Below are 26598 nucleotides of genomic sequence, written 5' to 3' on the forward strand. Positions count from 1 at the left end.
AGGTCAACTATCCTCATCTGCAGAAAATTATACATCTTCCTCAAGGAACTCTAACTACTCCCCAGTGAAAATGTATTTCTTTAATAAAAAAAATAGCCCGCTGTATCCAGCTTTAAACACACACACACACACACACACACACACACACACACACACACCCCAGAGTTTGGATGATTACCTTTGACATTTGCTTGTTTGAATATCATTAACTTTTCTGGAAACCATTTTTTAACCATACTTTCAGCTCACTCTAGTAAGGAGCCATGGGCTGTATATCAGTTTTCTATCACTGCTATAACAAATGGCCACAAATTTAGTAGCTTAAACAACCCAGATTTATTCCCTTACAATTTTATAGGTCAAAGGTCCAAATCAGGTCTCACTGGGCTTAAATCAAAGTGATGGTAGGGTTAGGGGAGAATCCTTGCCTTTTCCAGCTTCTAGTGGCTACCCACAATTCTTGGCTTATACCCTCTTTCTCCTTCTTTGAAGACAGAAAGGCTATATCTTTCTAACTCCTCTTCCATAATCACATCTGCCTCTGACTCTCTGATTTCCTCTTTTACTTGTAAGGGGACTGGGCCCACCTGGATAACCCAGGATACTTTCCCTATCTCAGGATCCTTAACCTTAATCATATCTGCAAAGTCCCTTGTGCCATGTGAGGTTACATAGTCACAGGTTCTGGAGTTTAGGATGTGGCTATCCTTGGAGGGCCATTATTCTGCTTACCACAGCCTCTGACCATTTTAGCTGCTCATTTCGACTTCTTCATTTGGAAAATCATGGGAAGGGATGCAATTTCAAGGCAGATTCTTCTTCTTGAACGACTCATTTTCCCTCTTCTATTTGCTCAAGGTGCAGTGATGTTTCAAATGATGGAAGGAGAGGGAGAGGGACTTACACTTAGAGCCCCACCAGATAGGGTGTGGAGTCTGTCAGAGATCTTTTCCTGCCCATCCAAACATGCAAGCCGGTGGAAATCTTGATGTCACTTTAGTCATGACCTCTGATGTGAACCAAATATATATGTGTTTATATATGTATATTTTATGTATTTAGGCAAAGCCTTGCCTGAGTCTCCTTGGCCCCCTGAAACTGGTCAGGTGTCTCTTGGGTCTCATATCACCCAGTCAGTACACCTCCATTAGAGTACTCATCCCACTCTATTGTATTTGCCTGTTTTCTCATCTGTTGAGCTGAGCAACTGGAGGGCAAGAACTCTTGAACTCCCTGTGCCTGGCACAAGGCCTGGCACATGAGAAGTTTAATAAGCATTTGTTGAATTCATGAAAACTCTACAAAAAAGTTCCTACTCAAAGTTTTTCAAGCCCAGCCTCTGAGGTAAGTGGGTGGCCTGGCAGACATATTAGAGATAGAGTAGAAATCTGAAGACAATTTGTTTTCCTAGAGTTGTAATATTGGATTAATTAAATTATAAAAATTCAGAATTGTTGTTGCTGCTGTTGTTGTTGTGAAACAATTAGGCAGACAAATTATATATATTCAACAATTAAATTTTCAACACAATATTAAAACTTACCAATGGTAAACCAGGGATGCAACATAGTGTTCGGGAAAGCACTGTAATCTAGGACTTAGAATACTTGAGTTCTGGTTAAATAAGTAGCTGTGTGATTTGGAGTAAGTCATTTGCTATCTCTGAGATCCTGTCCTTATCACTAAATGATTCTGTTTGACACTTAAGAGATACTGTCCTTATTGCTAAATGATTCTGTTTGACACTTAAGTGATGGCCAGGTGCTGAAATGCTGTCAGGGTCTCTTTTTTCTAATGTGATATGACTCAGTCTTTCCTAAAGTGTGGAATATGGAATGAGGACCACGAGGGGGGGTGTAACATGATTTTATAGGTGCATGAATGAATATTTTAATTTTAACAACTGTTAATTGAATTCATTGAGCTGAATAAATGTACGAATTTATTGAGCTGAACACCGTAACATACAACTAGGAAATAGCATTGTTTTTATTCCCTTACTATCTTGCTGCTTGCTCTGTCAGATCTTTCTTGTGCTGCTGGATGATATTCTAGACTAATTTCATATATTTTTTTAAGTAGGCTTCATGCCCAGCATGGGCCCGAGCAGGACTTGAACTCACAACCCTGAGATCAAGACCTGAGCTGAGATCAAGAGTTGGATGCTTAACTGACCGAGCCAACCAGGCACCCCTTATAACTTTTTAAATTCCTTTCAGGTTAGGTTTTTCATTAAGAAAACAGTGTCATGCTCACGTCTTAAAAATTCCAGTCACACAAAAATACAAATTTCAGTCTCTCATCCAATTCAGAGTTTTTATGCTCCACCATCTGACCCTTGATCCTGAAGACTATTAGTAGGAAAAAGGAGTGATGTTTTATTTTGCTCACTTTGACTCTCAGATTCCAATTCACAACATTGCTCTGACTCCCAGAGCCAAGGCTAGAAGGAGGAGGAGGATTAGAGGAAAATAGAAAAACTGGCTTGTTTGGAGCTGTTGTAAGCTTGTGATCAGTGCCTTCCTAATGACAGAGGCCCAAGCTGGCCCCCACTGGGCATATTTTTGGAGATGTTTCCACCACCCTAATAAGACCATTCCTTGATGAGCTGATGGACTCTTTCTCCAACTTTGTCTGACACTCCTTTGGCTTCTGTCTTTTGGCAGTGTATCCCAATTAGCCTTTTTCCACTGGGGTTCTCTCACCTCAGCAGGTAGATCTTGGGCAGCAACCTTTCAAGAGAGCTCTAACTCCTGTACTTGGTGGCACATCAAACATGTGACTCATAGGCATTCACATATCTTGCTCTGTCTGTCATTGATAGAAGTGCAGTTTGCTCTGCTTGGCCCTCTCTCCTTGTACTGATGTTTGGGGCAGCACCAGCTAATCTCTTGCTTTCTGAATTCTTCAGTTTCTCCAAGTTCCAGGGAACACAATTTGGGGTTCTCCCAAGAATTTGCTAATGCTTTGGAGCTTCCCAAAGCTTGCATCCAGCTAGGGGTAAGAGGCCAGCCTGTATGTGTGACAAGTATCATCAGTCTCTATGAGTAGTTTTCTTGAAGCTCTGTTTCTTTGCTTAAAGTGGAGGGAAAGGAGCCTTGAGGAAAGAATCAAGATTCCATAACACTGTCTACTCTAATGGGGTATCTCCTCTTGATGAATCTTCAACCTTCTTTTGATAGTCTTAAAAAACCAGGTTGGCCACCTATTGACACCCTGCTTTAGATTGCTGGGGTCATTCTCATCAGTTTTTTAAAGCTTTGAAGCTTTAGCCAAAATTCTGAGGTGCCAGAAGATGTCCCCTTTTGTCATGTCTCTATTAAAAGTATATATAACTTATCAAACCTGTGATGTTGTAGACATTATTGTTGAGGATTAGAATAGTTACAAAAAATAAGAATCTTTAAGAAAAATTAAATAATTAATAGCACAAGTGGCTCACAGATATGGCAAAATCCATCATGGTTATATTCTTAAGCCATCATGTTAAGCAGGAGAAAGGCTGAGGCAGCACATTCTCTCTCTTTCCAGCCCAACTGTGACAAAAACAATGCTTATTCAGTATTAAGACCAAATTTTTACTCCATTGTAGCTAATCTATGGTGGAACATTTCCTTTATCAAATTCATAGTCAGTCCCTCGAAGGTTCTGAGTAAAAGTGAGAAGATGCTAATTTCTAAGAGAGCAATTTGTTTACTCTGTCAGAGTCAGAAATTATTGTAAAGTACAAAATAAGTGCTAAATAAAGCCCTCTATAAATAATTGAACTACAAAAGAAAATAATTGAATTTTTAAAAGTTTGATTTAAATGGTCTTTTTTCTTGATTACTTAAGATAGTATAAAGCGACATATTAAAAATATCAAGGAAAGATTTAAAAACCTAGATTTCCATGAAAAAGAGGCTTTGTAGGTGAAAGAGCACTGAATTTGGAATAAAAAAATTCCAACACTGCAATCTACCTACAGATAGTATGATCTTGAGAAGTCCCTTGACCTCCCTGAGCCATGTCTTTATGGAATCAGACCTCAACTCTACCCTGAATGTGCAAGGATCAAGTAACATAATGTATGTGAAACAGAGAACAATCTAGAGTCCAGTATAGTGCTTCATCAGTCAGCAGATGCTAGATATTAATTAAATTTTTTTTCATTTAAGTGTAACATACATAGAATAAAATGTACCAGTTTTTTTTTTAATTTTTTTTTTTAACGTTTATTTATTTTTGAGACAGAGAGAGACAGAGCATGAACGGGGGAGGGGCAGAGAGAGAGGGAGACACAGAATCGGAAGAAGGCTCCAGGCTCTGAGCTGTCAGCACAGAGCCTGACGCGGGGCTCGAACTCACGGACCGCGAGATCATGACCTGAGCCGAAGTCGGCCGCTTAACCGACTGAGCCACCCAGGCGCCCCAAAATGTACCAGTTTTAAGGTACAATTGATGTGTTTTGACAAATATATATCCTCATATGTCTGACACCACAATGATGTTATAGAACATTTCCATCACTCCCCAAATTCTGTTGTGCCATGTTAACATCACTTCCCTCCCATTAAATCCTTGCTTTACACTTTTGTACAATTTTATATAAGTGGAGTCATGCAGTATGTAGTCTTTTGTGTCTGGATTCTTTCACTTGGCATAATTCTTTTAATATTCATTCATAATGTTGCCCATATCAGTAGTTCCTTTTTATTACTGAGTAGTATTCCATTATGCGGATATATAACATTTTGTTTATCAGTGGACCAGTTGGTAAGCATTTGGCTTATTTCCAGTTTCTGGCTATTATGAAGAAAGTTACAATAATCATTTAATTACAAGTCTTTGTATGGGTATGTTTTCATTTTTGTTGGGTAAATACCTAAAAAGTAGGATTGCTGGGTTGTATAATAAGTCTGTGTTTAATCTGACTAAGAAACGGCTACACTGCTCTGTAAAGTGGCTGCACCATTTTCCATTTCCACTATCCATGTATGAAATTTCTAGTTGTTTCATATCCTCAGCAATACTCAGTATTGTAGGTCACTGTAAATTTTTTTTTAATATAGTGGCTGTGAAGTGATACCTGTTTTAATTTACATTTCCCTCTCGATGAATGATATTCAGCATCTTTTTTGTATGACTATTTGTCATTTATATACCTTCTTCAATGAAGAGTCTGTTCAAATTTTATGCCAATTTTTAAAATGGGACTGTTTTCTTACTATTGAGTTCTAAGAGTTCTTTTATATGTTCTGGATAAATGCCTCATTGAGAAACATGCTTGCAAATATTTTCTCCTGGTCTGTGGCTTGCCTTTTCATTTTCTTAACAGAGTCTTTTGAAGTGTAAAAGTTTTGGGTGGTTATCCCATAGAAATAGGATCGATTCCTGTCCACCAAATTTGATTTAGGTGTTGAGACCACGCCAGGAAGGTAGGAAAGGATTATTATGCAATTATGAGACTTTCTGGGGAGAGCAGGGCAGGCTCCTAAGGAGGAACAAAAATGGCTTGAGAGAGCAGGGAAAAGAGGCTGGTTTTGTTTGTACTGTGTTTAGGGAATGGCGCTGGAGTGAGGGTTCCTGTGCTTGAGAGGCAGGGCTTGCATGTTTTGAACTTCCTTTTGGCAACAAAGGTAGGTGCCCCTGGGCTTTCTTATCAGCTAGCCCAGATGTGGGGCAGAAGGAGAAGGTGGAATGGTGGGATTTGAAAGCTGTCAGCAGTCAAAATCAAACATCAACATGGAGTCAGGCTCTTTATTACAGTTTAATTTTTTATGAAACCCAATTTATTGTAGCTTTTCTTCTGTGGTTCACTTATTTTTGTGCGTCTTACCTAAGAAACATTTTCCTAATTCAAATTAAAATGTTTTCCCTATATTTTCTTTTAGAAGTTTTATCGTTTTAGATATTACATTGAAGTAATCTATATCGAGTTAATTTTTGTATATGGTGTGAGGTGCATTCTAGAAATTTTCCCCCCACAGGATCAATTCTTCCAGGATCTTTTTACTGAAAAAGACTATCCTTCATCCCACTGAATTGGCACCTTGACACATTTGTTGAAAGTCAATTGGCCATGGATATGAGGATTCATTTCTGGATTCTGGGTTCTATTTCATTGATCTATATGTCTGTATTCATCGCAATACCACACCATATTTATTACTATAGTTTTATAATAAGTCTTGAAATTGGGTAGCATAATTACTCCAAATTTGTTCTTCTTTTCAGAATAATTCCATTTCCTAGATCTTCATTTGCATTTCCATATTAAGTTTTAAAATCATTTTGCCAATTTCTATTAAAAAAACCTGCTGGGATTTGGTTGAAATTGCACTGAGTCAATAGATCAATTTGGGGGAGATTGACATTTTATCAACACTGTGTTTTCTGATAAACACAGTTTGTCTCTCCATTTATTTAGGTCCATTTTAAATTTCTCCCAGAAATGTTTTAGAATCTTGAGTATATAGATTTTACACACACGACATTAATTTTTCCCTAAGACTTTTATATTTTTTGATGCTATTATAAATAGTATATATTTTTAATTTTAGTTTCTAGTTGTGCGACTTTGTTTCCAGCCAAGATGGAGTAACAGGGCCTGGATCTGTCCTCTCAACTGAAACAACTAAAAAGCTGAACAAGATATATAAAACAATGGTTTTTAAGCCATGGGATGTCAGGCAATGGAAGACAGTGATTTCTGGGTGATAGAGAAAAAAATATAATAAGGCGAGCCCTATCACTGCTCAGCTCATCACCTGGAGAGTGTTTCTAGGCCACAGCAGAGGAGGCTGCAATTCAGACAGAGTCCTGAAGTCTTCTTGAGTTGAAGAAGTAGAAGTGGGAGTTCAGGGAGGCCAAGATAGAGTTTGTAGATCAGTGTATTGGAGAGACTAGAACTGCACCGAGAGACTATGTCAGAGGTCTACAGAGTCCCCATAACTCTACAATTGATCACTGCATGTTGCAAAGGAAACTATCAGAGAGCAGGGAAAGAGTCACTCGAAAAGTGTAGAGTAAACAATACTTAGAACTCACATAGTGTCAATAATACTTTTGTTCCTACTGGTCAGAGGAGAAAAACCTCATAAAATTCATAAGCCCTAAGCTAAATGCCACTTTGGGCCTTCCTAACAAAGCTTAACAGCAAGACGCAAATGGATCGAAATGTTTCCTAGTAGTATAAATACATTAAAGAACTAAACTCAAGAATATTTGAGAGTGAAAAAAAAAATCCAGTACTCAAGAAGGTAAAACTCACACTGTGGAATCCAATAAAAAATTACTGGATATACCAAGGAGTAGAAAAAAACGTGACCTATAATTAAGAGAAAATTTACCCAATTGAAATTGACCCAGAAATGACCCAGACATTAGAATTGGTAGGATAAGGACATCAAAAGTTTTTATAACTCTATTTCATGTGTTCAAGAAACTAGAGGAAAGATGAAAAATGTTAAGTAGTGACATGAACAATATAAAATAAAATACCCAAATTGAACTTCTAGTGATAAAAATAATGCCCGGGTGGAGAAATTTATTAGAGGGAATTAATGGCAGATTGAACACTGAAGAGGAAAAGAAATTAATAAATTTGAAGCAATAAAAACTATCCTACATGAAACTCAGAGATGAAAAAACTGAAGAAAAAAAAAAACCCACCTAAAACAAAAACAGAGCATCGGTGAGCTAATGAGTCCTAATAAATGTGTTATAGATTTCTTGAAGGAGAGGAGAGAGGGGAGAATATAAAAGTATTTGAAGAAATAATGGTTGAATACATTTTCAAGTTTGATCAAAATTATAAACCTACAAATCCAAGAAGTTCTAAGCACCCCCAGCAACAACACGGACGAACCTTAAAATAATGTTGAGTAAAAGAAGCTAGGCCAGGGGCGCCTGGGTGGCGCAGTCGGTTAAGCGTCCGACTTCAGCCAGGTCACGATCTCGCGGTCCGTGAGTTCGAGCCCCGCGTCAGGCTCTGGGCTGATGGCTCGGAGCCTGGAGCCTGTTTCCGATTCTGTGTCTCCCTCTCTCTCTGCCCCTCCCCCGTTCATGCTCTGTCTCTCTCTGTCCCAAAAATAAATAAACGTTGAAAAAAAAAAATTAAAAAAAAAAAAAAAGAAGCTAGGCCAAAAAGGGTACATAGTCTATGATTCCATATATTTAAAAATCTAGAAAATATAGATTAATTTATAGTAACAGAAAACAGATGGGGGTGGAGAAAAGCCATGGAGGGGTGAGAGAGAGAGATTACAAAAGGACAAAGAAAATTTTTGAGAATGATGGATACATTCATTGTCTTGATTATGGTGGTAGTTTCATGTATATACACATACACACACATGTATAGACATATATGTATGTATAAAAACTTATGTAAAAACTATATGTATATGTAAAAACATATATATGTAAAAACTTATAAAATTGTACACTTTATTTTTCACATTGTACACTTGAAATATATGCAGTTCATTATATATGAATTGTACCTCAAAAAGCTGTTTAAAAGGTCTAATAGTTTGTTGCTAGTGTATAGAACTATATTAGATTTTTATATATCTACCTTGTATCTTGCAACTTTGCTAATCTCACTTGTTCTAGTAATGCTTGTTATTGGTACTATTATCATCGCTGCTGTGGTTAAAATCAACAGCATATTAAAGGAAATATTTAATGCATGTGCTACAGCTTTGCAAACTGTGAATAAAACTATTTTAGCTGTAATAGAGAAATCAAGCTTTTAATTCAGTTGCCTAAGCAGAGGGAGTTTTTCTGTAGATGATTGAGGCCTGCATATGCTGAGATCCTGGTGATCACATGAGAATAGTAATGTACACAGGACTCTAAATACCCAAGGGCCAGGCCACCATCCTTCTCTAACAATCGCAGGAAACGGACTCAGATCCTTTTTCCTTAGAGCTCGTGTGCCAGCTCCTCTGGTGGGGAAGCCCCTGCATCCTGTCTGTTCAGTATTTGATGCTTGGTGATAACAAGCCTGTGCTCTCCAAGAGCTGGGAACTGCTCAGAACAGAAGTATTTATGGGTTCCCTGGAAATGCCTCCTGAATGCACCCTGGGGCCTGGCGGGAGAGCTTTCCCCTCACGGGCATGCTAGCTGCTGCTCAGCTCTTGGGCTCCTGTCAACACCAGCAGAGCAGGGGAGAGACTTTTCTACGGAACCCAGTTCATTTTCCTGGCTTGCTATCCATAACCTTCTACAAAAAACCTCCATCCACTGGGCCTGCCACCACAGTTCTGCTGTTCTATGTAACAGGAGTTAATGTTAGAATAACAAATCCTATTTATACTTTATGAGGAATTAATTATTCAATGTTGGTAAATATATTAAGGGTTTTCCATGGGCTGCCAACAGCAGAGGATTATGCTCGAGAGCAAATAGGATGGAGCTGAAATCCATACATTTTATGTTCCATTGTTTTCTTAGCATTATGAACAAATAATATTTCATATGGACATCACATTTCTTTTTAGTCCTGTCAAACATTTGATGTGCATTTGAGCTTTTTCTTGCTCTGTGGATGGCAATGTGACAAGTTGGGCTTCCAGCTATTCCTCAGGGGCCCAAGCTGAATTCACATACCTCAGTTTCTTCTGCAGCTCTGATTTCCCCTCTTATGGAACTCATCTTTGCTCCAAATGTCTTCTTTAGCAACACAGAAACTTTAGTAATGGGTGAACTCATTTTCTCCAAGTTCAGAAATTATTCAGACTTCAAGGATTTTGGAATTTAAAGGGGATTCTTGGTTTCTGCATCAGGTCACCCATAACACAGTGCAACTTCTGTTTTTAAGTGGGATAAAAACCCTTTTAAGAAGCTTATTGAAAGGGCTCATATGATTTTGTGGACATCAAATAGTTTTTAAAGGACAATATTTTGATGGTTTAATTATAAGAAAATAGGAAACATGCAGATTAAATTGACCCTAAAACACACATGGTTTTAAAAATTAAGGGCAAAGAATTCTGGCAAAATACATTTTTTGAATCTAAAACACATGAACAAAATCAAAAGGCCTGATAAATTCAGATTATAGCAGTTGGACTAATGTGATATGCCATATAGAATCCCAAGGAGACCACAGGCCACTTCTCCATGCTGCTTCTTGTCACTTGGGATTAAGTTTCACACATCATTTTTTGCCTCTGAAAACAGACTAAATCTTTTCCTCTTGTGTGTGATTTTTGTTTTTGTTTTTATTTTTTTAACGTTTATTTATTTTTGAGAGAGAGACAGACACACACACACACAGTGTGAGTAGGGGAGGGGCAGAGAGAGAGAGAAAGACACAGAATCCGAAGCAGGCTCCAGGCTCTGAGCTGTCACTACAGAGCTTGATGCCGGGCTTGAACTCACAAATCTCGAGATCATGACCTGAGCTGAAGTCCAACGCTTAACTGACTGAGCCACCCAGGTGCCCCTTGTGTGTGCGTTTTTAAGATTATAATGAAGAATATGTGCTCTTTGAATTCCTCACACATATAAAGTTTTCTTCCAAGTAGTTAAGTTTCTCACCCAAAGGAATTTGCTGTTTGGCTTCTTAATTGTCAAAGATGGCCATGCTGAGTCACGTAATTAAGAAAACCCAGGGTTTATCTTCCCCCAAATACCTCAACAGGTATTTTAATCTTTTCTAGCCAAAGAAACTTTTCATCAAATATTCAGTGGATTAAAGGACACCTGCTCTCGGGGGTGGGGCTGGTGTCTTCTCCTCTCCTAGTGATCCTTCTCTGGAGCAAAATTTTGGGATATGCGGCAGATAACAAATTTGCTCATGGTGTCTGTTTTAGTATGTTTGGTAACTTTTGTGTATGTACTTGTCATTGTCTTTAAAAAATTACTGGTGGGAACGTTTGGGACTTTTCACAAAGGCACATTCTCCAGAGAGGTTTTGCTTCTGCCAGACACTTGTGGGCATTACCAGTCCTCTACCACTTTCAATCAAGTTCAGAGTTTGAGGTTCTTTGAAATTTCCAGGGAATGCAAATCCACACAAGGGTTGGCCTATGGGTGCGACATCTCTCCCCTCTCCCACTTTTCTTCCCTTCTCCACAAATCGGCACAGCAGAGGCTAGTTCACTTCCGATTGACATGTTCTTTGAGGGTGTAGTCTTTGGGCTCCATTTAATGTAGGGAAGGATTTTTCTTAGGCTCTGCTCTTGCACTGGCCCTGAGCCTTGCCTTTTGTCTATCTCTGTATAAAGCCAACAAAACTCAGAAATGTCTTCTGGATAAAAGCATCTGTGATGCTCAGGTCTTGCTTTCTTCTGTAGCTTCCGTTTTCCCCTTAGATTTTGTTCTGGTGGTTCCTTGTTAGCTTATTGATACATTTATGAGACTTTTTATATTAGTATTTTATCCAATATTTTTGGTTCTTTTTCTGCAGGAAATCTGGTCTGAAAAAAATCTATCCTACCATTTCTGGAAATAGAACTTCTTTAGATATAAAATTGAATTGAGTGCCTGGGTGGCTCAGTCGGTTAAGCATCCAACTCTTGATTTTGGCTCAGGTCATGATCTCACAGTTGTGAGATCCAGCCCTATGTAGGCCTCCGTGCTGACAGCATGGAGTGCTCCTCCCCCGCTCATTCTCTCTCTTTCTCTCTCAAAATAAATAAATACACTTAAAACTTGAATTGAAAGTTTCTAAGCATCTGATAGTTTAAAAATCCTACCTCAAGATACTGCATTAAGTCAGAGTTTCAAGGCTTAGAACAAGAAGACCACTTTTGGCTTCTATACTGGTTGGCGATGTATATTCTACCATTTTACTTGAATAATATCCTGTGTCAGAGATTTCTTGAGAATCCTATTTATCTGAGCTCTACACGAGGTAGTACATGTGGCGGTATAAAATGTGGTTTATTTTCATACAGTTCTAAGGAATTTGGGATGTGGTCTTTTTTTTTTTTTTTTTTAAGTTCATTCATTTTGGGGAGAGAGAGAGAGAGAGAGAGCAGGGGAGGAGCAGAGAGAGAGAGAGGGAGACATAGAATCTGAATCAGGCTCCAGGTTCTGAACTGTCAGTGCAGAGCCCAACGCTGGGCTCGAACTTATGAACGATGAGATCACGATCTGAGCTGAAGTCAGATGCTTAACAGACTGATCCACCCAGGTGCCCTGGGTGTGGTCTATTTTAAAGGCTAAATTTAATTGGCCTATCCTTTAGCTTGAAGGGAAAAAGCAATATATGTTGAAAGTGAGTTATATGACATCATTAACTTATCCTCAGTAGAAAACTAACTCTCTGATGAAAAAAATAGTATCAAATTCCCTAATACACAATTTCCCCACTTTGACTGAGCTGGTGTTAAACTTGGCTTCCATGCTCTGCCTTCTGTCATAAAAATGAAGAGTCAGAAAGACAGATGCCATATGATCTCACTTGTATGTGGAATCTAAAAAAAACAAAATAGAAACTGAAATGGACTAGGGATATGATGTGCAACATGGTGACTAAAGAACAATACTGTATTATATATTTGAAAGTTCTAAGAGAGTAGATCTTTAAAAGTTCTCATCACAAGGAAAAAACTTTATGTGGTAATGAACGTCAACTAGACTTTGTGGTGGTAATTTTATGATTCTGATATATATATATCTGATATGTATATCTATATATCTATATATGTCAGATTGTTATCTTGTACACCTGAAATTAACGCAATGTTATATGTCCATTTTATCTCAATTAAAAAAAAAAAACCAGAAAAAGGCAAAGATAGTCCAGCCTGATGTTGAGTGATGTGAGCACAAGCTCAAATGCCCACGAAGAAAGGAAAATTCAAATAGAAAAAGAATGCTCTTTTGCATGATGGTTCTTCTTCTGATAATGGGCTTCTCTGTGGGCTCACCCCTGACTATGCCGGGAGTTCACAGAGCAGCTTCAGGGTCTGGCAAGCAAGTAAATGCTTTGTCATAGGTGCTCAGTGGAATATGAAGAATGAAGGAAGGAATGAGTAAATGAACAAATGAGCAGAATGTCCTATCCTTCCAGGTTGGCAGTGTTCCCTTCTGTGCTTAAGAGAGCATTTGTCACCCTATTACTTTGTGAAATGCTCTGGACTTATGGGAAATAAATCTTTCTTTCTTTACAATTCATGCCCCCATGGCAGTATTTTTTCGAAGTGTGGCCCATGGACCATCTATACCTGGATTACCTGGGATATTGGTCAAAACTGCAGATTCCCAGGACCCACTTCACAGCTACCAAATCAGAATTTCTGGGGACAGACACATGAATTCACACTTTTAACACAACCCCAGGTGATTCTCTTGTACAAAAAAGTTTGAGGAGCTTTGTATTATGTGAACATTATCACATCAGTAATAATTTATTAAGCAATCACTATGTTCATTCCATATTTTAGCCTCTAACTCTATCAAAATGATCTATAGGAAGTCTGTAATCTATTTTATCAGGTTGTTTGATGCTTTCCAGTGTTGAATATATCTGTTTGCCTTATTGTCACAATTGTCTTTATTTTAAAAAATCCATACACACATTGTGCCATGATGATGTTTCTACAGAATGAGAAAAATAGGTAAAAACATTTTCCTATAGACTCTGGACATTTAAAATCTGAAATATGATAGTATGGACATTGAAGATGGACAGTGCAGAATTTAAAGAGAGAGGAAGGGAGTTGTTCCTTTCAGTTTTCTATAGTTTGGAAATTCCTCCAAATAATAATTCATTTAAGCAAGTTTTGTCTTATCTTTGTCCAGTATGGCTTCATATAATATATGGAATTTCCTAATTAGCATTCCTTTCATGAATTGACACGGGATGAGTCCAAAGTATTTGGCTTGACTAATTCTCTTTGCTAAGGAAAATCCCATGGCTGAAAATAAACTGGTATTTTTGTTTTGAAAGGAAAAAAGAATTTCTGGAAATAGGTCCATGATCCTAAAAAGTAAGCTTGCGTAAATACTGCTCTTTTTGCCAGGTTCAGGAAATTTCTAATGCATGATAAAAAGGATCAGGTGACACACTGAAGGGAGGGATTTGAAGTTAACTGTTGCATGTGAACAGAAAGGCTCTCCCATTTCAACATAACATGGCATGTAAAAGAAATGTGGATTAAAAACGCAATGATTTAGTGCAGTACATCCTTTGTTGCAGACAATAGGTAGGCAATTGATCAGTTGTTGTTTTTTTTATAAAACGGGGCAAGTCTCAGCTGAATTTCAAACCTCATGTTAAAAGCAATAGAAATACAAAGCAGTACTCATATACAGATCCTGGCAAAGAACCACACTGTGGCGGATTTACTACTTCCTTGGTATAGGCCTTAGATTGGAAATCAGCTGAACTTGTAGGTTTTGAGTCCTCATTCGTCATGTATGGTGCTGGCCTGCCAAAGTGAACTGTGTTGCTGCACAAACATGAAGTCTCCAGGAAAACAGGGTTCTGACACAGGCACACCCACGCTGAGCCAGGGAAATGCTTCAGGCGTGCCTTGCCAGGGAAATATTAAAAGCTGATTAAAAGAAAGGCTTCCAGGAGCCTTGTGAAGAAGAGGATATAAAGGTGCACCATTCTGGATCATTTCAGGCTCTTTCACCCTTAGATGAGAAACACTGTAGCTTCCCAGGTGGTGGGTACTCCAAAGAATTCATTACGCTTCCAAAGATAAAAGCCAATTTTATGAGACAGAGGTGAAAGGATTAAAATAAAACATACTATCCTTCAGTGTATGAAGGTGCATTGGTGGATCGTTGCCTGGTGTCGCTGAGAATCTTGCACCCAGCTATGAGGAATATGTTCACTTGTCCAAAAAGAAAAAAATATATATTTGGTGGTCATTTAATAATTGCTCATTGCTCTAAATACAAAGAGTCTGATTTAGCTTCAACTCTCCCCTCTCCAAAGGCAAACAGAAGATAGGTTTATAATCATTTAAAATGAAATCTCCAGGGCAAGTTATGCATACTGCACATTTTATTAATGAAGAGGAAAATCCAAGGCATTTCCTGCTGCATTTCAATTGTGTGAAGGCCAAAGCAACTAGGAGTTGTGTATTACCAGGAGGAGTGTAGCTTGTGTACTCAAATCAACCAGGCGTCCATAGGAAATGGGCTCCATTGATTAGGACTGTTCTCTCACCTGAAAGCATCTGGTGGTTGGAAAATTTAAACATAAAAAGTCCATCCACCAGCTGCCGATTCATCTGCAAGACACACAATCTACTTCACATGTAAAAAGGGCAAAAGGAGAATCCTCAAATGGGGTAAAACAATTCTCACCATAGTTTCAAACAGGCCAAGTAGATCTTGCCTTTATCTCCTGGCCTGTCTTATATAAAGATGCTGCCCCTGGTTTATGTCTTTGGTATTCTCTTTCATCTAGCAGTATTTGTGCTGTGTCTTAAGAGCTCTTCCGAACCATAAGTAGCATATTAATTAATTATTGGGTTAGTGTAACAAATTGCACATCAGTGTATTTTATAATTATTCTCCAATTAGATTTGGTTTATTGAGTTAGAGGAGGAGGAGAATGGGATTTCTGGTTAGACTAGAGGGAACAGCATGCAGGGTTATGTTCTGAATTGGGAAACATTTTGAGCTTTCTTATTAAATAAAATCAAGCAGTATGTATACGCACAGCAGCTGGAAGAGTATCGAAGGAGGGTGGGTCCAAAAATCGGATGCCATGTTCCTTCTTTGCAAGATTTCTCCAACTTTTGCAAAGTCTGGTGTTCCAAGTATAAGGGCCAAATACTGTCTGGAGAAGATAATGCTTAAAGAGGAAAGAAAGGGAGTTGACATGTTATTGGCATGGGGTCAAAATGCAAGGGGTCAGGAATTTAGACTATTTCAGATGGCATAATAATTTGGGGTCTGGGGTATAAAGGAAGGGAAACAGAGAAATCACTGTGGACATCATCATGTCCAAACTGTAATGTGCCACAGAGATACCGTTGAAGAAAAAAACATCTCTTAAACATTTGGAAGTATCCCACTTTTGTAATTCCTGGTGTATGTTCAGTATGTGTACTCCTTAAATCTCTAGATACCAATTTTGGACCCTTTTCAATTATAAGCTTTTCTTCCCTACACCAGGGATCCTTCCTCAAACAACATCTTTTGCAATCCCTGTAATGCTTTATCTAGGACATTTGTCAATGCCTTATATATTCTGGCCACTGACTCCTTTAAAATGTCACCCTCCCTGTGTCACTTCCAGGAGCCTCTTCTCAACCACCATCATCTGCCCTTTGAACACTCTTAACGCCTTCCTGGGCATTTGCTCAGAGCATAGACCACTCGCTGCTTGATCGTCTGGCTCCTCTCCACTTATCCAGATACTATCCAGCCTTCAAGGACCAGACAATCACTACTTCTCTCAGGAAGCCATCCTTGCTTTCTCTACCCCTAGAGCCCATGGTGCTTCTTTCTAAACCATTAGCTTGGCAATTTACTGACTGCCATTATATATATCATTGTCTTATATTGTCATTAACATTTCAAGGCTCTATGCCATGTCTCTCTTACTGGACTGCTAGTCCCTTGAGTGGAGAGGTTGGTTCTTCTAGGACAATTCCCACTATGTAGTTTGGACTCAATAAATGTATGATGATGAATTTGTAAGCAACAACAAAGTTCTAAGAAATATTTATTTCACTCCTTTCTATTAATATTAGATACATTAAATTTAATTTTTTAGATGCTAAACTAAAAACAATAAATTATTAGCATTTAAAATGTATTTAATTTCTATTAAGGAGGATTCAAGACATGTGGAATATTTTATTTTTTTGGCATAATACTTGTGTTTTCTCATAAAATTAAATAGAATATTACCTTAAATAAATTACATACCTCATCACATTCACATATCTATTCTTTCCCAGTTACCTTCAGAGAATAACTGATAAACTTGCCATGTGACATAAATAAGAAAGGCAGAGGGAGACAAGGGTATCATACTGGCTTTCTGGGGTCTCCTGACAAAAAGGTCCCAGGTTTGACCTCTTTTCTTCAATTGACACTCACCTATTACTTCTCCTCTCCTTTTAACAGGTTAAGGCTAAGCAAGAAAGAGTCCAGTGTGATGTTTCATTAAGTCGCTGAGCCATTGGAATAGGCTGAGCACCTCTAGAGGGAACTAAGTGGTTAATTGCATTTCATGGTCCCAGCCAAACTAAAATGCAGCTCGTTCACCAAACCATCCTTTTTCCCCCCTTTCTCTGGATCAGTCCCAACTCTAATTAAAATATAATATTCTCCTTATGTGATTCCTTGGAAAAGTTTGTGGAATGACCACATAATACAGAGCAGGTTTTCCAGATGTTCCCTGTCTTGGCTGGTATTCGCATGCACAGCATCTCCACCCCCAAATTTTTCTTTTCTATACTTACCATATGACCTCCTCTCCCCTCCCTCTTCTCCTCTGCTGTCCCTGATATACTGTGCATAACTTCCTGAGTCTTATTGTTGTGCCTTCAGTGTATAAGAGCCATTACTGAAGTGCAGTGGGCCAAGAAAAAAGTAATACTTGCCTCCACAGAGCACTTTAATGCTATTTACAATGGAAAAAACAACTTTGAACTGCTTCCAAAATAACAGGCATTAAAACCACTTCTGTTTGCAGTTGAGATGGATTTTGTAGTAACCTTTCCAAACCTGCTTCCTCTGAATGTTTTTCAGTCCATAGAGTGGCTTTCTCAGTGAGAATTTAAAATGGTGCCCACATAAACACTTGACATATGCCTCAAAAGCTTATTTTCCAACATTCACTCAAGCAGTTTCTTGTGAAATCGGGGTTTGCAGTCACACAATCTCAATGAATATTATACAAATGCGGTGATATTAGGAATCACTGTTCCAAACTGTGAGTTAATAAAAGGGACCAGTATGACATAGCCATAAGGTTTAAGCCCACTTTTGATAATGTGATCACTTAGCACAGTTCCATACGTTCAATTTCCCACACTTTTTCCCACACATATTTTTCACAAACCTTATATACCCTCAGTCATTTGATCTGTGTTCATTAAATGTGAGGATTTCTCAGTGAAAGGTTACAAAATGGCATGCTGTAAGCAAAACCCATAGTTAAAAAAATTGGCATACTTCTTTCAAAATTCATGAATTAATAGCTAATGTTTTAGCTAAATAGCTAAAGTTGGAAATTTTCCCTCACAAGTTGGGATTCCTGGCTTTTCTTTAGTGAATTTAGAGATTTTTAAAAAACGTTTATTTATTTTTGAGAGAGAAAGACACAGAGCATGAGCGGGGGAGGGGCAGAGAGAGAGGGAGACACAGAATCCGAAGCAGGTTCCAGGCTCTGAGCTGTCAGCACAGAGCCTGACATGGGCTCGAACTCACGAACTGCAAGATCATGACCTGCGCTGAAGTCAGATGCTTAACTTCTTAACCGACTGAGCCACCCAGGTGCCCCTAGAGATCATTTTGATGTAGCATCATTCTGCTGGCATTTAGTCTAGTGGCTGCCTTGTCACATGGGACAGAAGCCATCTGCTCGCTGGACCTTCTGAGTCCAAGCATTCTTTCCCATCACCTACCTGATTTGACTTCAACACTTTGAGTCAGAATGTTTTCAGTTCAAGATTTTTAGAGACAGAAATTAAGCCAAGCAAGACATGTTTCAAGCCATATGTTATTATTATTATTATTATTATTATTATTTTAAATCTAAATTCTTTCTCTGGAGTATATTTCCCAATTTGTCTATATTCTTGACACTGTTTTCCTAAGTAAACTGAGTCCATCATGCAGCATAACCTCATAGTTGAGGGCAAGGGCTTTGGAGTCATGTAGTCTTGACTGGTTTCTCACTATGTGGTATTGGCAAAATTGCTTAAAGTCTTCGTGCCTCAGTTTTCTTAACTCTAGAATGAGAATACTCCATAGCCTGGTGATTCTCAACTGTCTTGTGTGTCAGAAGGCTTGTTAAAACATGGATGGCTAGTCCTATCCCTGGAGTTTCTGATTCAGTAGGTCTGAGGTGAGGCCTCTGAATTTACATTTGTAACACGTTCCTGAGTAATGCTGCTGGTCGAGGAACCTCCAGGCACTTTGAGAACAACTGCCTATTCCATTGGGTGAAGATTAAATGTGATAGTTGTGTAAAACATGGTACAGTGAGCTAGCCATTTGATCGAAATAAAAAGTTATATTTAATTTGTTAGCGATCCATAGCTTAATTCTTTGTAAAACCTGATGAATTACTGCATTTTAATAAATACCATCAATTAATGGATTCTAGATATGAATAAACTGTTTCGTTTCTGAAACCTATATATTTTCATACTGCAGAAGAGAAAATCCACACCTTACCTTATTTTGGTTTTGTTCTTTTACCACTGTAAGGGAAGAATTAATAGATTTGCCTAAGGCATTGGAAGGAAAGGTGAACAAGAAGGAAATCATTTTAGATTGCCATGAATAAATCACCTTCTGTTCTCACATTATCTTCTCTGTGCTCTTCCTGTGCTCTCCTGGAATCTAGACCCAGCAATGGAGCACAAAGCTATCCATGGTCCTGCATGGAACACAAAGCCATCTGTGGTCCACTGGCTGTTTGCTCCTTCCCCTGTCCCTGCATTGCCTCAGTGACGAGCAATGAGAAACAGGATGGCCCCACATCAGACTAAAAAAGTGCGGGAGTGAGTTCCATGCAGATCTAAAATCAATGGACAAATAATTTCCTCCCTCCCTCCCTCTCTTCCTTCCTTCCTTTCATCCTTCTTCCTCTCTCCCTCCTTCCCTCTTCCCCTTCCCTCTCTCTGTCTCTCCTTCTCTCACTCTTTCTATCCTTCCCTCCTTCCCTCTCTCCCCTTCTTTTCTATATTTGGACATTAAACATCATAGGAATATGCTAGGAACATAGCATGTGTTTTGCAATACTGGCAACTAACTGACACCTATTTCAAAAAAAGACCCTAGAACTCAATCCAGCTTGCCTGACTAAAAAAAAAAAAAAGTTCTAGCATGGTGTTCAGATATATTTCACTCATAAAAATAGCCTTGGTGCATATGCAACAAATAGACACTATATAAATAACACCTGGAGTGTAATGCATTATACCTAATTAAATATTTAAGAACTCCTAATTTTTGAAAAGATTGACTAATACATTATACTCCACTTTCTTCTGTGGTAGACGAGGTGGGATTTCACTGGCCCTCGATATGGGAGAAAAAGGAATGAGTGTGAAGTGCAGAGGCTTGGGGAGGTGTAGGGAAGGTTTCCTCTAGGATTAGGCTTGCATAATGAACTTTGTTATCAAGGAAGTCTGTGGAAACCTCTTTTCTGAAGTTTTAGTGAATGTATAAGTCTGTTGCCTCTGGTTGATCTCTGGAAGTTCCTTTCAAGACTCTGATTTTGTGAATATTTTTGGTGTACCGGACTGCTCATGCTTGCTGGCCCTCCAGATGCTTATAAAGCACTGCATGTTCTCTCCACTGCAGAGCTAACCACCATGCAGTCTTTTATGGACAGTTCTCATAAAACACCTCCTCTAGAGAGGCAGACACCATCAGAGTCAAAAGTGGTTGTGACACAGAGCAACCTTTGAGGTACAAGCTCTCCAGTGGTGTTTAAATTTAATACTGCATCATAATTCAGGATGCTAAATCAGTATGTAAAAAAGGGATCAATACCCAGTAAAACTACAAGCAAGGCTGGCATGGACCACACAACTTCTTTTTCCATCTAAACCCTCCCAACTTGTCTCCAGGTCTTCTTGACACTGCGTCATTTGACATTACTTAGGCTATAAAACTTTATGCATTCATAATGGGCAACAATAAGACTGGGCAGTTATTGTGGCATAAAATGGAGAAAAAAGTTACCAGACCGTCAATATGGCCATCGTTTTCTAGCCAAGTGCTTTATTAATGATAAGTTAGCAGTCCCAAATTAACACAGATGTGATCAAATATCAACTCCATCGGTAAGTTTTCATTATGGGCTGTTCCTGCAGGCTCAAAATGAAAAGACTCAAATACTCCAGAAATCACTTCCAAATTCTGAATAATGTTTCATTTGTAATACGTAAATAGGAGGCATTTTAGGAACATCTCAATAAATTTCATCTGGAGATTTTTCTTAAGTAGACCCAGCTGGGTTGGACGACTCATAAAAATAGATTGATTTTTCCTGGTGCCATTTACAGATAGGCCAGGAAAAAAAGCCACAAGAAGCACTTTACTGCTGACATTTTGAAGATCTTATGTCCTATAGCTTATTTGACATCATCAGATGATGCAGAGTATTAGGAAAGTATGGGAGAGTGGTGAGAAAATGCAACTGGAGAAACAAGGGCGTATTTGTATAAAAAAATTGGAAGGAAGAGAACGAATTCTTGTTTTCATTGCACCGTTCACCCCCCTTTCTTCCTGCTTGGGAGCCAAGTCAGTGAACAGCTCTTTACAAGACATGGAAGCTTAGAATTACATTACTTTAAAGTATGAGGGCTTCAGAACTGTGGCCTACCGGCTAATCAGTATCTTTTTCACCCTGAGAACAAGCAGTTTGGCAGATCTCTTTTCTAAACTAACTGACCCAAAGAGTTCTCCCCTCAGTGGTTTAGGCCCCTCCAAAGAAAGAAATGGTGCAGTGCAACAGTGGTGATGCCGGTAGTGAGAAACACACCCAGACCTTAGTATAAGATGCTTCTAGGAGACTTGTCCTGTGTCCTGTAATGATAGTTCAAGTTATGTGTTTTGACCTGTTGTTGGATTCAAACGCGTGTAATGAGTCATAGAATAACGGGATTTTATTGTCTTGGAATTGGTTTGGAGCAATCTCTCCACCCTCTTCCCTCCTTTATTCAGAGACATACCCAGGCCCTCTCTGCCTCCCACACCAGTACTACCTCAGAGCATCCTTCTCTCAGGACCCGTGTGCGTGAGTACTGAGCATACTCCCACTGCGCTGCATGGGCGGGGTTTGTGGATAACCTTCCAGACATGGTTCTAGCCCTTTCTGATGAAGCAGTAACAGCTTTGCAAGAGTTTTGCCAGAAAAAAAGGAAAAATGGACTGGACTTCACAATCAACCAGACCCAAGCATGAACAGACCCGTTCTCAGACCAAATCAACCTTTCTGTTCCCGTCCTGACAACTATAAATTCAGAAGTCGCCACCACATAAAGTGCTTCATGCACAAATACTTGAACTCTGACTTCCTTTCAACAGCCTTAATGGTGCTGCTTACCATATCATTGTAATGTGCCCTGGTGTTGTAATGTCATAAATGACAATCTCAACTACAGTTGTAGCCCTAGCTGCCAAGCCCAACTCCACAACACTTTTGTCATATAACATGTGGCCCTGACGGGGCACACACAAGGGACCTCCCTTCAAAGCCTTCTGCTGTCCCAAGCTTTCTTTCTCTATTAAAATAAGGAGGCCTGCAAGCCACCACTGCAAAGTATAGACATAATTAACCATCTCTTCTGTTCAGCGGTAACTTATATTCCCAAAGAGGAGGAAAACAGAGGAAAAAAGAAAAACAACAAGGCCTAGAGACCCACGTTTCATTTGGAACACTAGGGGTTCTTGGTAGAGATCATTAAAGTGTGGTTTGAAATATTTTCCTTTTCTCATCAAGTCACTATCCCTGTAATTGATGTCATAAAAAATATCTGTGTTCAGTTGCAGTGGGTTTCTTGGGTCCCTTCAAGTTATCAATTATTTACATCCCAGTGAAATGAAAGGGAGCTGTAAAGCAAGGTCCTGAGATGCCACCAAGGAGTCTGAGGGTGGCGTCGTTAATCTTGTGCACTGCACCCACGAAGAGGGTGTTAGTACTCTGTTTTGGAAAGTTCATTTCCCCCTCTCTGTCATACATTATCTGTGTGGATTTTATTGCTTCTCCTCATAAATAGTCTCATTGGGCTTTTTGTTTGTTCATATCTTCCACAATTTATACTCTTAAGGATGAGAGGAAAAACACCACCAGTTCCTTCAGCTAACACGGGCCTCTTTTCCCTGGATCTCCGGGGCTTTATCACTTTCCTCCCTTACTCTTGTAGCATCCAGGGGGTTTTGTTCACTTACATAAGTTCGCCCAGTCCAGATTTGACAAAAAATTATATTTGCGAATGGCAGGAGTTTCGTGGTATTAGGAATCTTTTTCCTTCTCTTATTTTCTCCTGCTTTAACTTCCCCTCCCCAAACTTTCTTTCCCAGGACCAAATTCCATACTGTTACTTGTCTTGGGGTGAAGCAACAGAAAACATTTGGTGATAGGTCTGAAGACCCAAACTTGGGCCATCATCTCCTTTAGTGATATATAAAGGCATCATGGTTAACATACAACCTTCCCACATTTCAATAAAGGACTTTACAGGGATTGCAGGTAAAATCTGATGCTGCACTTTTTTTGCCATTTCATTATTTTCAGGCTTCTTTGGGATTGTGCTTTTATAGACCCCACTGTAACAACTTGAGACAGTAGATGGGATCAGAGTTACTTCTAAACCCTAGAGTGCAATAGGCTTTAGCTTTTCCATCACTCAAAATGCAGATTTGAATCTACACAAATCTGTTCCTAATCAGCCCATTTCTCTGATCTACAGAGCATGAATTAGCTTGTTATAAATGAGGTGGCAGGAAAATGCCTGAACCCTTTTGAGAGTGGCAGCAAAGCCCTTTCCAGGATTGAGGAAGGTATTATATATATTATTATTCTCCATCTGGTCAGTTCCTAAAGGAATTAGGGGACATGCTGGTTAGACAGGACTGCAGCCACGGTTCCTTCTTAATGCTCTAGTTGTGTGTTCTATATTTACTGTTCCCTAGATATTTAAACATCTAAATTGGCATAGGAGTGTGAGGAAATTCTGCCAACATCCGGATCCTGAAAACCTCAGCAACTTGATTAACTTTGGAGACTTGCAGTGCAATTTGCCAATAAGCATTATGCCATCCATCCCAAGTTTCACAACGCACTGTAGCAACGTAGATACCTAATATTTCTCTTTCCTTAATTTCTTGAAAAGGAAAGACTGTTTAGAACGTAAGGGAATCTGTTCACTTAATGCAGCTCTAAGGAAGGAGAGAGGGACATTTCTGCAAAGTGATGAAATGCAGCTTACACAGTTAGGTGCCTGGGATGAAGGACCCAGTGGTTATGTGGATTCTGCTCACTGGTCCAGGAAACTGGAGGGGCATCACAGGGCTGAGAGCTCTGTGTTTCCTGTTCAGAGGGAGCAGAAGGGAGCCACAAAAAGAGGGAGTGGGGAAAGAAACAGGTGGGTAGGAGTACAGGGAGGAAAGAAGCCCTCTCTAGCTTTCCCTTGATCCCAACGAAGGGCCAATACTTGACAGTTCTTTGAATAGAATGTGGTCTTGTCAAGGACAAAGCAAGTGTGCCTGAAAGAAGCCTCCACGCGTGATTTCAAAGCTGAAATAAACCACTCAGCGGATAAACCACTCAAAATGTTCTGAAATGTGAAGAGAGAGGGGCTTGAATTTATAAGGAAGAGAATGGGTGCAGATACACCCGAATTAACTTGATTTATTCTTAGCTCTACAGGACCAGTGTTTTCTATTATAGGTCATGATGGATGCTTTCATTTGTGTTGACCTTAATGTTTTCCAAAGGGTGTTCACACACACATTTTGTCTCTTGTTCTTCAGGTAGATGGCCTGGTGGGTGTCCTGCTTCCCAGTTTAAGGCTCAGAGGGGTAAGGGAGTTGCTTGATGTCATGCAGTCCCCTCTTGGCTCATATTTACATCTGCTCTGGAGCAGAGGCTCAGTTTTCATAGAGTTCTCCATCCTTCCCTCACTCAGCAGGGCTCAGTGCCGGTCCCTGTTCTCGGTGGCAGCTTGGTAAACACGGATTGATGAATTAATTGGCAACGGTGAAAATGACTGCTCTCAAGTACCTACAACAAAAGTTGTTGTTTTCCTCAGGGGTCTGCCCAGCCCTGATGTACCTAGGGTTGGCATTAGAAAAATCATGAACAATATCAGCGGATATTAGCGACTGAGGAAGCAGGCTCCCATTTAGCTCTAGACGCCACACTGAGATTCACACAATTAGAAGTTTATAGTCAACTGTGGGATGATACAGTCCATTAATCTTTCTAACAGTTACATGGTTCCATTTGGACCAGGCTCAGCTCTTATAAAATGCAGACTCATTACACTGACTCAGATGGGAGCCGGGGGAACATATTCAAGGGCAATGCCACCGTTTGCAAGCATATTTGAAGAACTATTTTGGTATCTTAAACATGAAATAGAAGTTAGGCAAGTTCAACAGAAAATCAGCCCTTGTCCTTTCCGGGCTTGTTCTTTGCTTTCCTGACCCGCTTGCCTTGTCCATTAGGATTGAGGGTTCAAATACAAAGAGAAGAGAAGGAGAACATCTGTAATCACCTTCTCAGAGAACACAGCCAAGGGATTTTACCAAAAAGAGTTTGAGATGGGAATTACCCTGTTTGTGATGCAGTGGAGTAGGCAGCCTGTGTAAATATATTTACTCTTAGCATGAATTGGGTAGTTTAGCCTCTCAAATTCTCTTTGGAGTTTGAAATATCCAGATGGACTATATTAAGGAAATGAACGTACAGTATTTGAACCTCCAGACTTAGAATAATTAGCAGAACCCTATTCCATCTAACCCAAAGAAATGCCTCTTGGTATTAAAACATTTGTGAGTATAATTTCATTCCTTATCCCCATTTTTTTTTTTTTTTTTTTTATGACTGGGCAACTACATCTGAGAAAAGTAAAATAACTCACCCAGGGCCACCCAGCTGTGAGGTGACCATTAAGGATATGTAAATGAAAGCCAAGCTTATTCTCACTAAAAGCTATGTTCTGAAAGTTACCTTGAATCTGGCTAGATGTCATGCGATAAGCTATTATTAGTCATTTTAACCTGGAGATTCAGAGGGAGAAGGGGGTTGAAGGAGACAAAATGGAAAAGTTGGGAGATGGAAATGACTCACCACCAACATCACCATCAGCCTGGACTGGTTGTGCTGTCAGAGATTAGGGGTGGGGTGGTTCTAGGATGCTTAGGGATGAGAATTAGGACTGATTTGAGGAGGTCATGTTAGCAAGTAAGCACCCTAATAATAATTAAGAATGCATGTGAGTCTGGAAAATATACTGGATCTAGAAGAGAATGTAGATGTGCTGTAGGGCTGTCCAGTCCCAGGCATTATTACTACCCTGCAGTGGTTTTCACCCACATGGAATTCAAATGCACGTGCTACTGGTCTTTCCACTTAAAATCACTTCCAGGATCTTTTATATTGTCTTCTTATGTTTTCACAAACTATAACCACTATGATCAATATTTCCTATCAGTATATTCTGATCATTGAACACTGAGTCTCGCCTGAAAAGATGATTCCTGAAATCCCTAACAGTGATGAAAGTTAATTCTTGATCATCAGCATACAGATTGTCCAAGGCCAGTTTTTATTACCAGGCTGACTTCTGTCTGCCACACAGATCCTTCCAAGCCAGCTCCTATTACATTCTGTCACTGGGTGCTCAGGGAGGGCACATTAATTTTAATATTGGCTTTAGTCAAACCTCATTAGGAAGGTCAATATACTGCCCAAACCCCATTAAATAACATGTT

At 39.3% G+C, this 26598-nt stretch overlaps 1 long non-coding RNA gene across 1 annotated transcript in view; it reads left to right on the top strand.

Annotated features, from left to right (window-relative positions):
* LOC121030746 (uncharacterized) overlaps window positions 1–26598 on the top strand; it is a 93895-nt gene that overhangs the window by 17239 nt on the left and 50058 nt on the right. The gene's annotated exons all lie outside the window — the stretch shown is intronic.

The sequence above is a fragment of the Herpailurus yagouaroundi genome, unplaced genomic scaffold (assembly GCF_014898765.1).
Source record: "Herpailurus yagouaroundi ecotype Mexico unplaced genomic scaffold, PumYag 140, whole genome shotgun sequence".
Taxonomy (NCBI): Eukaryota; Metazoa; Chordata; class Mammalia; order Carnivora; family Felidae; genus Herpailurus; species Herpailurus yagouaroundi.